This window comes from Primulina eburnea, unplaced genomic scaffold (assembly GCF_022965805.1).
Source record: "Primulina eburnea isolate SZY01 unplaced genomic scaffold, ASM2296580v1 ctg19, whole genome shotgun sequence".
NCBI lineage: Eukaryota > Viridiplantae > Streptophyta > Magnoliopsida > Lamiales > Gesneriaceae > Primulina > Primulina eburnea.
Genome location: NW_027331026.1, coordinates 45,399 through 58,166, shown reverse-complemented (window position 1 = coordinate 58,166; position 12,768 = coordinate 45,399). Strand labels below are relative to the sequence as shown.

The 12,768-nt window shown below is 37.8% G+C and overlaps 1 pseudogene; it reads right to left on the bottom strand.

The window, feature by feature from the left end:
- Window positions 1-686: 686 nt before the first annotated feature.
- LOC140820835 (alpha-L-fucosidase 2-like) lies at window positions 687-9,321 on the bottom strand (annotated as a pseudogene).
- Between the last annotated feature and the right edge of the window lie 3,447 nt (window positions 9,322-12,768).

Sequence of the window (12,768 nt, the reverse complement as noted above, 5' to 3'; positions counted from 1 at the left end):
CTTGGGGCGGCGTCAACAAGGTAACAACCAAGAGCCAAAACACAGGTTCCCCAAACAGGGACATCTTTGAGGAAGATCGATTCTGTTTTTTCATCCTCTTCCAGCAGGTTGACGAAGGCATGCGAGTCAGACATCACGGCAGCTAGATTCTTAGTATTAGAGTCGCAGAAAGACGCGCATTGTAGGTTGACTATCGACCCTCCTTTCGAGTCTGGGAATGTCGACACCTCGATTGAATGAGCTTTGACCTAATACCTAGTATCAATCTCCTATCCAAATTTTGATATGTTCGACAAATGGTCGGCGATACTCATGTGTATAAATTTTTTAAGGTTTTGAGGGTTAAAATCAGTTTAGGCTTTGATTTATGTTTGTATCTTGTTAGATTCATTTAGACTCTCAAAATGGCTCCACTAAAAGATATTCTTTTGTATTGCATTGGAGATGGATACTAGGTATTTATTGAAAGCTCATTCGATCGAGGTTTCGACACTCCCGGTCTTAAAGGAGGGGTCGTAGTCGACCTCCAATGCGTGCCTTGTTGCGACTCTAATACTAAGAATCTAGTGCCGTGATGTCTGACTCGCATGCCTTCCTCAATCTGCTGGAGAGGATAAAGAAATGAAGTCCATCTTCCTCAAGATGTCCCTGTTTGGGGAACGTGCTAGTTGGGTCTTGGTTGTTACCTTGTAGATCTCGCCACAAAGAACTCGCCTACTGCAGTGACCCCTGATGAAGATAAAGATGGTTGCAAACTTTGTTGGTATATGGCGCTTATTGTGGAAGAGTTGGCTAATGCAAGGAACCCGTCTGTTGCATAATCCTGAGGAAGATAAAGAGGGGTGCAAACGCTGTTGCAGATACAATTCTTGTTGTGAAAGAGTTGGCTGATGCAAGTTACTGGACATGTGATGCTTTGGGGACCCCACCTACACGACGAAGATACTCAACAAAATAAAGACAATTGTTACTGATATGGCTCTGTAGTGAGAGATTGATTGGGAGTGAGGCTTGTGCAGGACTGATGCCATGTCAGTTCTGTAGTGGTGACTATGTTCAAAAGTTTATGTAAGTGCACCTATGTTCAAAAGTTTGTGAGACAAATAATAATATTGATGAGATTACGTACATGTTTTAGATAACCTTTTTTTTTATTCTCATTAGTTCATACGAAAATTATTTTTTTCACACTAATGCTCTGAATTGTGTGAAAATCTGATTGAGTGAACAAATATTCTTTTATACTCTAAGCGTCACAAGATCACGAAATCAAAATATAGAAAAAGTACCAGCGTCCTACCCAAAGTTCGCATCAATCTGGGAAGAGAGCATGTTTAGTCGATAGGTTAGCATAAAAACTCTCATTCAAAATCAATTTTATGCTCAAGATACACCAAATTGAACAGATGTTTTACCATACGATATGCATGGTCGCTATCACCAAGAGGTGCCCACAAAGCGGCTTTCCCTGAAGTCGATCATCCTCTCCTGTTTCGAGTCGGACTGGGATTCAGGTTTTACTTGAGTCACATAAGATTATGTTCTACAATCCAACTTTTTTTATACAATGAAAACTTCGTTGCTTTACAAAGATTAGGACTCTTATCCGTGGAAATCGCATGGTAAAAATCTGTTCAATTTGGTGGATCTTGAGAATGAAATGATTTTGAAGGACCAGATCGATGCGAACTTTCGGTAATGTTGATCGTTTATTCAATAGTTTGAGTTTGTGATCATGTGACGCCTTTTTCTAAAAGATAGTTGTTCACTCCATCGGATTTTCACACAATTCAGAGTTTTAATGTGGAAAAAATCATTTTTGTATGATTATTAATGAGAATAAAAAATGATATCAGGAAGCTAAAACATTTACGTAATATCATCAATTATTATTATTTACCTCACAAACTTTTGAACATAGGTGCACTAACATAAGACTTTGAACATAGTCACAACTACCAGCACATGAACAAGCATCATTCCTGCACTAAGACTCACTCCCCACACATCTCTTTCACTACAAGGCCATATCAGTAACAATTGTCTTTATTTTGTTGAGTGTCTTCGTGTTAGGTGGTTTCCCAAAGCATAACCTGTCCAGTAACTTGCATAAGCCAACTGTTTCACAACAAGAGTCGTATCTGCAACAACGTTTGCAGCCTCTTTATCTTCCTCAGGATCTCTGCAACAGGGGGGTTCCTTGCATCAGCCAACTCTTTCACAACAAGAGCCATATCCACAGCAGTGTTTGCAGGCCTCTTTATCTTCCTCACGGTCTCTGCAAACGACGAGTTCCTTGTGGCGGCGTCTACAAGGTAACAACCAAGAGCCAAAACACAGGTTCCCCAAACAGGACATCTTTGAGGAAGATCGATTCTGTTTTTTCATCCTCTTCCAGCAGGTTGGCGAAGGCATGCGAGTCAGACATCACGGCAGCTAGATTCTTAGTATTAGAGTCGCAGAAAGACGCGCATTGTAGGTTGACTATCGACCCCTCCTTCGAGTCTGGGAATGTCGACACCTCGATTGAATGAGCTTTGACCTAATACCTAGTATCCATCTCCTATCCAAATTTTGATATGTTCGACAAATGGTCGGCGATGCTCATGTGATAAATTTTTTAAGGTTTTGGGCTTAAAAATCAGTTTAGGCTTTGTTTATGTTTGTGATCTTGTTAGATTCATTTAGACTCTCAAAATGGCTCCACTAAAGATATTCTTTTGTATATGGATTGGAGATGGATACTAGGTATTTATTGAAAGCTCATTCGATGGAGGTTTCGACATCCCGGTCTTAAAAGAGGGGTCGATAGTCGACCTCCAATGCGTGTCTTGCTACGACTCTAATATTAAGAATCTAGCTGCCGTGATGTCTGACTCGCATGCCTTCCTCAATCTGCTGAAGAGGATAAAGAAATGAAGTCCATCTTCCTCAAAGATGTCCCTGTTTGGGGAACGTGCTAGTTGGGTCCTGGTTGTTACTTGTAGATGTGCCCACAAAAGAATCGCCTACTGCATGACCCCTGATGAAGATAAAGATGGTTGCAAACTTTGTTGCGTATATGACGCTTATTGTGGAAGAGTTGGCTAATGCAAGGAACCCTCTGTTGCATAGATCCTGAGAAGATAAGAGGGCTGCAAACGCTGTTGCAGATACAATTCTTGTTGTGAAAGAGTTGGCTGATGCAAGTGTTACTGGACATGTGATGTAACGTCCCAAATTATAAGTCCACGTGAACCACATGAATGCAAATTATTAAATTTCTTTAGTATTTTATTAAATTATTTTAAAGCAATAAATGCATATTTATTTCATTAAATTGTGTTTAATTTTTTTATTCATTTTATGCATAATTATTGCATGGTAGATTTATTTCATGAAATTTTAAAGGTTCATGCATTTAGATTTTTTAAGTTGCATTTTGAGCTCGAACGAGGAACGGAGACCGGAGAACTTTCAGGAAAATTATTTTGTTACATGATTTATTTTTATAATTAAGTTATAGTGTTTTTAAGGGTATTTCTCAAAAATGAGATTTTATTTGGGTTTTTACCGCATGATTTATTTTAACAGTACACAAATTTTACGATTCGGGGACTTTTTAAGGATTCGGCTAATATTTTCAAGAACTTTTCAATATGAATATTTTCGGGGTGTGTTTGGATTTAATGGGCCTACTTAAAACTTTTGGGCTTAAACCCTTTTTAACCTTTAATTACGAATTAAGGCCCATTAACTAAATTATTATCTATAAATTACACTATTATTCCCTACAGCTCACCACTAACCTAATAACCCTCCACTCACGCGCCCACCCCCTCCAATTGGCCAACCTCTTCGTGAGTGCAGCAGCAAGATTTCGGTGCTTCTTTTTCCTCCAAGCTCAATTTCCTTCCACGTTCCGTGTTCCTCCGAGCGTTTCTGCACCAACATCATAAGGCACGCCATGTATCTTATTTCTGCATTATTCACGCCATTATTGCTTGTTACATGTGTTCTCCATCACGAAAATGTTTAAATCAATTGTTGCTTCGTATTGTCGTGAAAAACCGTATTTTATGCATTTAACTCAGTGTTTGATGTTTGGGTGCAAGGGCTGCCGATCTAGGGTCCTTAGGGGCTGTACATGTCGAGGTTTATGTTAGAACAACCTGAGAGGGCCTCGGTTCCAGGTCTATGCAGGGAAAACCGTTCGTTGGGCGCTAGTGCGCGCATAACGGCTAGATCGAGGATCGGTTCGGTCTCGGCTGTCACGGGCGCCCTAGCTCTGGAACAGATATAAAGGGTCTGAACCATGGCCTAGGGTGGTTCGAACGTGGCTGAAACGAGGATAGGATCGGAACCGCTTGAGCGTTTGGCGTTTGGGTGTGTTCGAGTGCACTTCGTGGGGATCTAGCGGTCATGGTGCTGTGTTTGTTGCTTGGGGCTGGTTCAGTGGGTATGCAGGTCCAGAGTAGTCCTCATGTGATCTAGGTGAGGCCGCGCATGACTGGCTCATCGGTCTATGCTAGGAATGAATAATGGGGGTTAGCTCACTAAGGACAAGACTTGCATGTGCTGTAATTTCCAGCAACTCTCAGGACTTAGCCGAGAGGTTAAGAGCCTATTATTGACTGATTAGGGTCTTTTAAGTGTTTTGAAGTGTGGTAAGAAGTTGGGAAGAATTTGGTTAGTTTCGATTCGATTCGGGTTAAAACCGGACCCCGGTCTAAGTTTTAAAACAATTCTGTTAAGTTATGAAATGAGCTCGGTTTACATCTAGGGATGCTTTTAAAAAGGTTTTGGGACATTTTAGGAGTTTGGTAAGCTTCGGATCAAAATAATGAGGTTTGGATTTATTCGGGATTTAATGCCACACGAAAGGTTAATTAAAGAATTAATTGAAAGCCTAGATTTAGCTTAATAAATTATGGGAAATTATATTTAAGCTGGAATATTATTAGAAGTCTAGTTTTTAATTTGGGATTATATGCTAAGGTTTGGTTTAATTCGGGATTAACACGTATTAATGGTTATATTTAAAGATTAATTTAAAAGTCATAGATTTAAGCCAAATAAAAAGATGGGAAAGTTCTTTGTAAGCTTAATAATTATTGAGGACGTGTTAGAGTCATGAAATTAAGAAAATGTCAAAGAGTGAAATTTTACGTCTATGGGCAAAACGGTAATTTTTGGGTTTCCAAGGACAAAATGGTCATTTTGCACTCGGGGTAGATATTTGGTCCTAGCAGCGCCCTGAGCAAATCATGATATTTTAAATGTTTATGCATCATGTTCATGATTTTTACGCTATTATGATATTATAGTGCATGCCTGGTTAAAGGAAAAACTATGTATACCATCCTTTTAATTAAGTGATGAAAATGATGACACGTTTTGAAGGAAGTGATTTAGTTGTGACTAACACGATGACACGATGACATGTAAGGCCCGGGCTCAGGGGCGGGTAATGCCGTCGCCGATATCCCTCGCCGCCGGGTACACGTAGATGGATCCATCGACTGACATGATGACATGATGATACGAAAGTCACAGCTAATGAGCGGAATTCAAATTAAGATTTTAACACGTATATGCTTATACAATGATACATGTTATTACTATGTTTTGACAGGTCACCGTTACGCATACGCATTGATAACATGATGAGACATGTTTTTGACACGTTACCATTTTACACGACACGCTTATGTTCATGTTTTATGTTCATGTTTTTAAGCTCATGAAATGTATGTTGTTATACTATTTTTCACTGCTGTGTGCTACGTATAGTACTCGTTATTACTGGTACAGGTGTGTTGAGTCTTTAGACTCACTAGGCGTGTGTGATGCAGGTGAGCTGTTGAGCAGGAGACAGGAGGTGCTGAACTCTGAGTAGGCAGTCCTGGTGCGGTGACATAACCCCGAGGACCTCACGTTTTTCCGCATTTTGAGTGATGGTTTTGAGAGGAGGGTTAAACATTTTATTTACGTTGAGGATTTCATGATTTTTACTAATTTACATTTACATTGATACTTGTTATTTTAATTGCTATATTTCCATTGTCTAAATAAATATGATCCTTTTAATTGTTATTTTTAAAATGATAGCTCAAAAAAAAAAAATAGTTCCGCATTTTAAAACTAGCAGACGTTTCATGTGATGCTTTGGGGACACCACCTAACACGAAGATACTCCACAAAATAAAGACAATTGTTACTGATATGGCTCTTGTAGTGAAAGAGATTGCTGGGGAGTGGGCTTGTGCAGGACTGATGCCATGTCAGTTTCTGTAGTGGTGACTATGTTCAAAAGTCTTATGTAAGTGCACCTATGTTCAAGTTTGTGAGACAAATAATAATAATTGATGAGAATTACGACATGTTTTAGATAACATTTTTTTTCTCATTAGTAATCAACGAAATTATTTTTTACAATAATGCCTGATTGTGTGAAAATCTGATTGAGTGAACAAATATTCTTTTATACACTAAGCGTCACAAATCACGAAATCAAAATATAGAAAAGATACCAGCGTCTACCCAAAGTTCGCATCAATCTGCAAGGAGCTGTTTGTCGATAGGTTGCATAAAACTCTCATTCAAATCAATTTTATGCTCAGGTACACCAAATTGAACAGATGTTTTACCATACGATATGCATGGTCACTATCACCAAGAGGTGCCCACAAGCGGCTTTCCATGGAGTCGATCATCCTCTCCTGTTTCGAGTCGAGACTGAGATTCAGGTCTACTGAGTCACATAAGATATATGTTCTACAATAACCAACTTTTTTTATACAATGAAAACTTCGTTGCTTTACAAAGATTAGGCTCTTTCCATGGAAATCGGTCCAGGAAACTTGCCAAATAGATGTGACAAATGCCTGTGGTGCACCTCTTGATCCTCAAAGTCGTGTGTCTGCCATTACAATCGACAATACTGGATGTCGATTGACCCATACATCATAAGAAAATGGCTCTTCATTTGTGCAGGCTATGGTAATCATAGTTGGATAAAGACGTGGTTGAGCCTTACAAACTCTTGCAATCAGATCCTCCTTGCTCGTTTCCAGTTCCTTTATACCATTGAATTCAAAATCATAAATCATGTCACAAGTTAGCTTTGCATGATTCAAGAATTTTCGATTACGCGACGTATAAATTTTCTACCTCAGCCGACAGAAATGATGGCTGAGAAAACCTCATTTATGATGGCCATATCCTTGTTGATGTGTTGTTCACATTAGCAGGCTTCCCTTCTGGAGCACTGAAATTGTGCTATGGGGAAGTGATGGATTGGTTTCAAAATCTTTCGGACCTTAGATTAACCAGTCCAACGGAATGAAGTGCAGCTTCCATCAAGACATATGCTTTCCCTTTAATAATTAGTGTGGTTTGTGTATTTCGAGTGGGAAAGTTGTTCATTCCATTAGAAAACATTTATTCTATGGCACTAAAAAGCCAAAACTTACCGAGAAATTCGTACATGGAATCAGAATAGCAGCACAATTCAATGACCGAATCAAGTGAAAAAAGGAATCTACAGGTTAATAGGCCTTGTTCCCCTTTCAAATATCATAACTAGAACCAAAATGCTCATGGATCAAATGACCGCTTGAGGCCAAAACGCTATAAGAATATCAAAACTGAAAAGATATGGACCTATATTTAATTCAAGTGCAAAAAAATATATCACTTTTGTCCATCTTATAGGTGTATGCTCCCGTAGATATGTACAAAGCCAGGCTTTACCCCATTTGCCATGAAGACACACACGGGTTGTCCGCTATCTGGTGATGTTTTGCCCTATATCAGAAACACGATGCTTAACCCAACCATGTGCGCCCATAGTTAACCTGTAACATTTGAGATGCGCTCTCGCCTTTGACAATTATGATTCTGAAGTAAAATTTGCTTGTATTTGTACGGATATGTATTTGTGATTGTAATATGTGAAGTGAGAAACGAGCAGTTTTTTTCCATTTATCAAGAGAGATGAGAGATAATCGAACAAAAGCTCTTGGGAATTGTTAAGATTGCACGAAAGGGTTGGCCAGTAGTTCATTTGGAGGTTTAGTTCAAGTGGGAGCAACACTGAGAATTAAGGGTTCACGAGACATCAAAATAACACATCATCCGTAAATATCCAGTCTAAAATGCAAAAATGAACAGAAACTAGAACATACCCCCACGCAGGTTCGGTATCCTTGTTAGTTGTTCCATATTCCCTGCAGGTTCGAGACCTGAGTTTCAGGACGTGAACTAGCTATCAGGAGGTACCATCCATGCTGAAAACAGAGCTCGACCAGAGAGGGATCCTCATCGGTTTTAAAAGACTTGATCTTTCTGCCTGGTAATCATTACGTTCTCGCTTTCTCTTGTATTACACATCACTTTCCACCTTGCTCTGAGAACATTTAAAAAGCTTCAGTGGACTCAATGAAAAAGTGCTGATAGTTGTCAATGTGGTGGAATAAAGATCAGAACACGAAAATCTCTTTGCGGAATCGATTCTCCTTAAAGAATACATGGTAGGGGATCCTTTTTGAATCATTAGGTTGCATGTTCACTAATCTGCAGATCAATAACTCTGAATACTGAATTCCTTTTTGATTGAGAATGTAGTTCAGATGCCCTTTTACTTTAGGCTTATTGCCCCGTATAATTTGGTGGGATTCTCTCCCTGACAACTTCCATCCAAAATAATTTGATTCGGTCATTGACATATGGACGATGATGCAATTTGCCGTTCAGAGATACTGTAAAATTTTAGGATGGGTTGTTTCCTGAAATTTATCACTAAATCACATAATCTGGATTTGAGGTAAAATATTCCCTCACATTTTCAACTTCATTGGCAGAATACCGTACTTTTACAGCCGCTGTTTCTAAATCCAGCACCTGCTCAAATATTTTTCATCATATGTGGTATCAGAATGATCAAATTTAGCCTTTTACCACCCAGTAGCTGGTAAACCTGTGATTCATTCAATATTGGCAATGAAAATTTTATGGCAGCAGTGATCGAAAGCATGTCTCAACAACATTGAATTCATTTTCATTTGGCCGACCTTTCAAAAGGAGAATAAAGTTGGCTTCAATCTCACAGTACAAAAAACATCCTACACAAATAGAAAATGAGAGTAATTATGGGAATAAGAAGCCTTTATATTAGTCGGATCTCTAACAGATTAGCTGCTGTATTTGGTTCAATGTTTCTATGACCTGTGAGTTTTATGTGATCGTGCTAGTTCAAGATCCTCTCTATTCTGATTCAGTAATGAAAATTATCTTGCAGCACGATGGCACACACTTGCGATCCATGGTTAAAATATGTAGTTTGTCGTAAAAGAATATCTTTAATGGGATTCTAATTTGTTGAATGAAACTGGGGCAAACCATATAATCATGTACCTAGCTACAACTTTTATCTGGGAGTTTAGATGGTGCTTATAGTTGTTTACTTGTGAACTCAATGTACGAAACTGTTCTTTTTAACAATAAGAGTAACCTCTCTTTAGTTTGGCATCCATCAAAAGCTGACCGATATTATAGATGTGACACAAATGGATATTGATTCTTGAAATTAATGTGTTCTTCTGGTTAAAAGGCCTTGTTACATGAAATTTTCAGGGAAGATTGTTGCTTCAATAGCTTTCGGATTGTTGTACCTTGTATCTAGTTTCCTGGATTTTGCCTATTTGAAGGAGCCAAAAAGGGTGATGAGGGTTTGATTCTTGTTTCCCTGTACTTGTCCCAGCAAACTCGCCTGTTGCAGAGACCGTGAGGAAGATAAAGAGGCCTGCAAACACTGCTGTGGATATGGCTCTTGTTGTGAAAGAGTTGGCTGATGCAAGGAACCCGCCTGTTGCAGAGATCCTGAGGAAGATAAAGAGGGCTGCAAACGTTGTTGGCAGATACGACTCTTGTTGTGAAACAGTTGGCTTATGCAAGTTACTGGACAGGTTATGCTTTGGGAAACCACCTAACACGAAGACACTCAACAAAATAAAGACAATTGTTACTGATATGGCTCTGTAGTGAAAGATTGTTGGGAGTGAGTCTTAGTGCAGGAATGATGCTGTGTCCAGCTGTAGTTGTGACTATGTCAAAGTCTTATGTTAGTGCACCTATGTTCAAAAGTTTGTGAGGTAAATATAATAATTGATGATAATTACGTAAATGTTTTTAGTCATGTTCCTGATATCATTTTTTTATTCTCATTAATAATCAATACAAAAATGATTTTTTCCACATTAAAACTCTGAATTGTGTGAAAATCCGATTGAGTGAACAACTATTCTTTTAGAAAAAGGCGTCACATGATCACAAACTCAAACTATTGAATAAACGATCAACATTACCGAAAGTTCGCATCGATCTGGTCCTTCAAAATCATTTCATTCTCAAGATCCACCAAATTGAACAGATTTTACCATGCGATTTCCACGGATAAGAGTCCTAATCTTGTAAAGCAACGAAGTTTCATTGTATAAAAAAGTTGGTTATTGTAGAACATATATCTTATGTGACTCAGTAAAACCTGAATCCCAGTCTCGACTCGAAACAGGAGAGCGATGATCGACTCCATGGAAAGCCGCTTTGTGGGCACCTCTTCGGTGATAGCGACCATGCATATCGTATGGCAAACATCTGTTCAATTTGTGGTGAGATCTGAGCATAAAGTTGATATTGAATGAGAGCTTTAATGCTAACCTATCAACTAAACATGCTCCTTGCCAGATGATGCGAACGTTTGGGTAGGAAGCTGGTACTTTTTTCTATATTTGATTTCGTGATCTTTTGACGCTTCGTGTCTAAATAGAATATTTGTTCACCTCAGACCAACTCACTATTTCGAAGAAGGGCTCCACATATACTAGAGTTTTAGTGGAGGTTGATGCTAAGAAGTCGAGAGTGTGGGAATGCCCTATCAAACTACCAACAGGGAAGATGACAGTAGTTAAATTCAATATGAATTGGATCCAAAATTCTGTAGCAGCTGTAATTCACCTCGGCCATATCTCTGAATTGTGTGGGGTGTAATATCGAAGGAAAGTGGTACCCGCAAATTAAGCAACTCATAGATCTGAACCCACAAAGGTAGGAACACCATATCATCTTTGCTGAATAGAAAACAACTCGGCATCTTCCTTAGGAACAATTGTCTTCCCGCTATTAGGTAAGGTCCCCCATCGAGGACTGAGTCTCTTTGAAGTTCATTACCAAACTGGAATTTAATCCAACCATTTTCCTTTTGAACAAGAATTTAAAACATTCCCCGCCCATCGCTTAACAAAGTTGAGGACAGTATATGCATTCGGGCGTGACCCCGTGACATACCCAACAAGACAATATCCGAATGTTTTTTCCACGGTTTCAATCTCCTCACAACCAATTACTAACTCCCCAATTGGGGGTTCAGTATATTTCAGTAATGATGCTTCAACAGGAGCTCTATTATCCTTGAAAAGACTAGCAAATGATTGTTTCCCATTCATCTTGTTATGCATACTCTCGGCTACCTCCAGCAGCAGAACCAACAATATTAACATTTGCTGCATTCTGTTTAGCATTTAGTCCAGAGTCTTCTCCCTTATCATCCTGATCAGTACCCTGATTCATGTGTATCTCCGAAGGGTACACAGAAGAGTCAGTCATCACTTTTTTATTATGTAGTATAATAATTTTTTAAAAATTTTAATAAATATAATTTTAATTTTTATGAGGTTTTGTGACTGGAACTCCAAAAATAAAATGAACGATATTAAAAATTTTGATTTTAAACTATTGCTAGCATAAAAAAATATGTTTTTAAAAAGTACAAATAAATAGATGAAACAAGATGAAAATTTTAATGTTTGTATTGAGTATGTCAGTTTAGGATATTTCTTAATTAAATGTACATCCAAATCTTTTTGTTGAATCAAAAACTTTTTTTGACATTTTATTGTTGTACCTTAGGCTATAATTTTTGTACTTAATAGAATTTCATGGAGTCATTAAAAGTCTATTGACATTTTGAATACATATAGACTTTCGTAGAGTTTTTAAAAGTTGAATTTGAATATCACGTGAATTTTTTAAAATTCTTCAAAATTTTACTTTGAATACCACTAAACTTTTGTAGAGAATATAAAAATCTAGTTTGAATACCTCTGAACTATATAAAAATCATTAAAAGTATATGACCAGTACACGTCATGAGACTTTTGCTTTTGCCGTTCCTTGGTTTTAGATTCCAATTTTAAGTTTGAAATATTAAGTTCGAGATTCAATTGTAATCACTCTTATTAAATCATACCAAACATAAATATAATATTCTACATCTTATTTATCATTAATTTATCCTTATATTATATATCACATGTTTATCCTATCATGTGTACCAAACTATTACATAGAGTATAAAAACTCACATGAGTCTGTCTTACATGTCAATTTTGCTAAACATATCTATGACCCAACTATACTAATTAAAAAATATTAATTTTCATTCCAAAAATATTATTACTCATGATATTTATGAATCAGGTTGATCAATATCACAGATATAAATATATTACTTCGTCTCATAAGATACTTGCTCTTTATTTTGATGTCGTACGTAATAATATGTAGCAGATCACTACAAAAAAAAATAAAATTAGCGACGGTCAAACCGTCGCTAAAAACCGTCGCTAAAAGGGAAAGCGACGGTTTTATTAACGACGGTTTGAAATTTCGAACAAAAGTCAGCGTTGCCTTCTCAAAACGACGGTTTTTTAACATACGTCGCTTCATAGC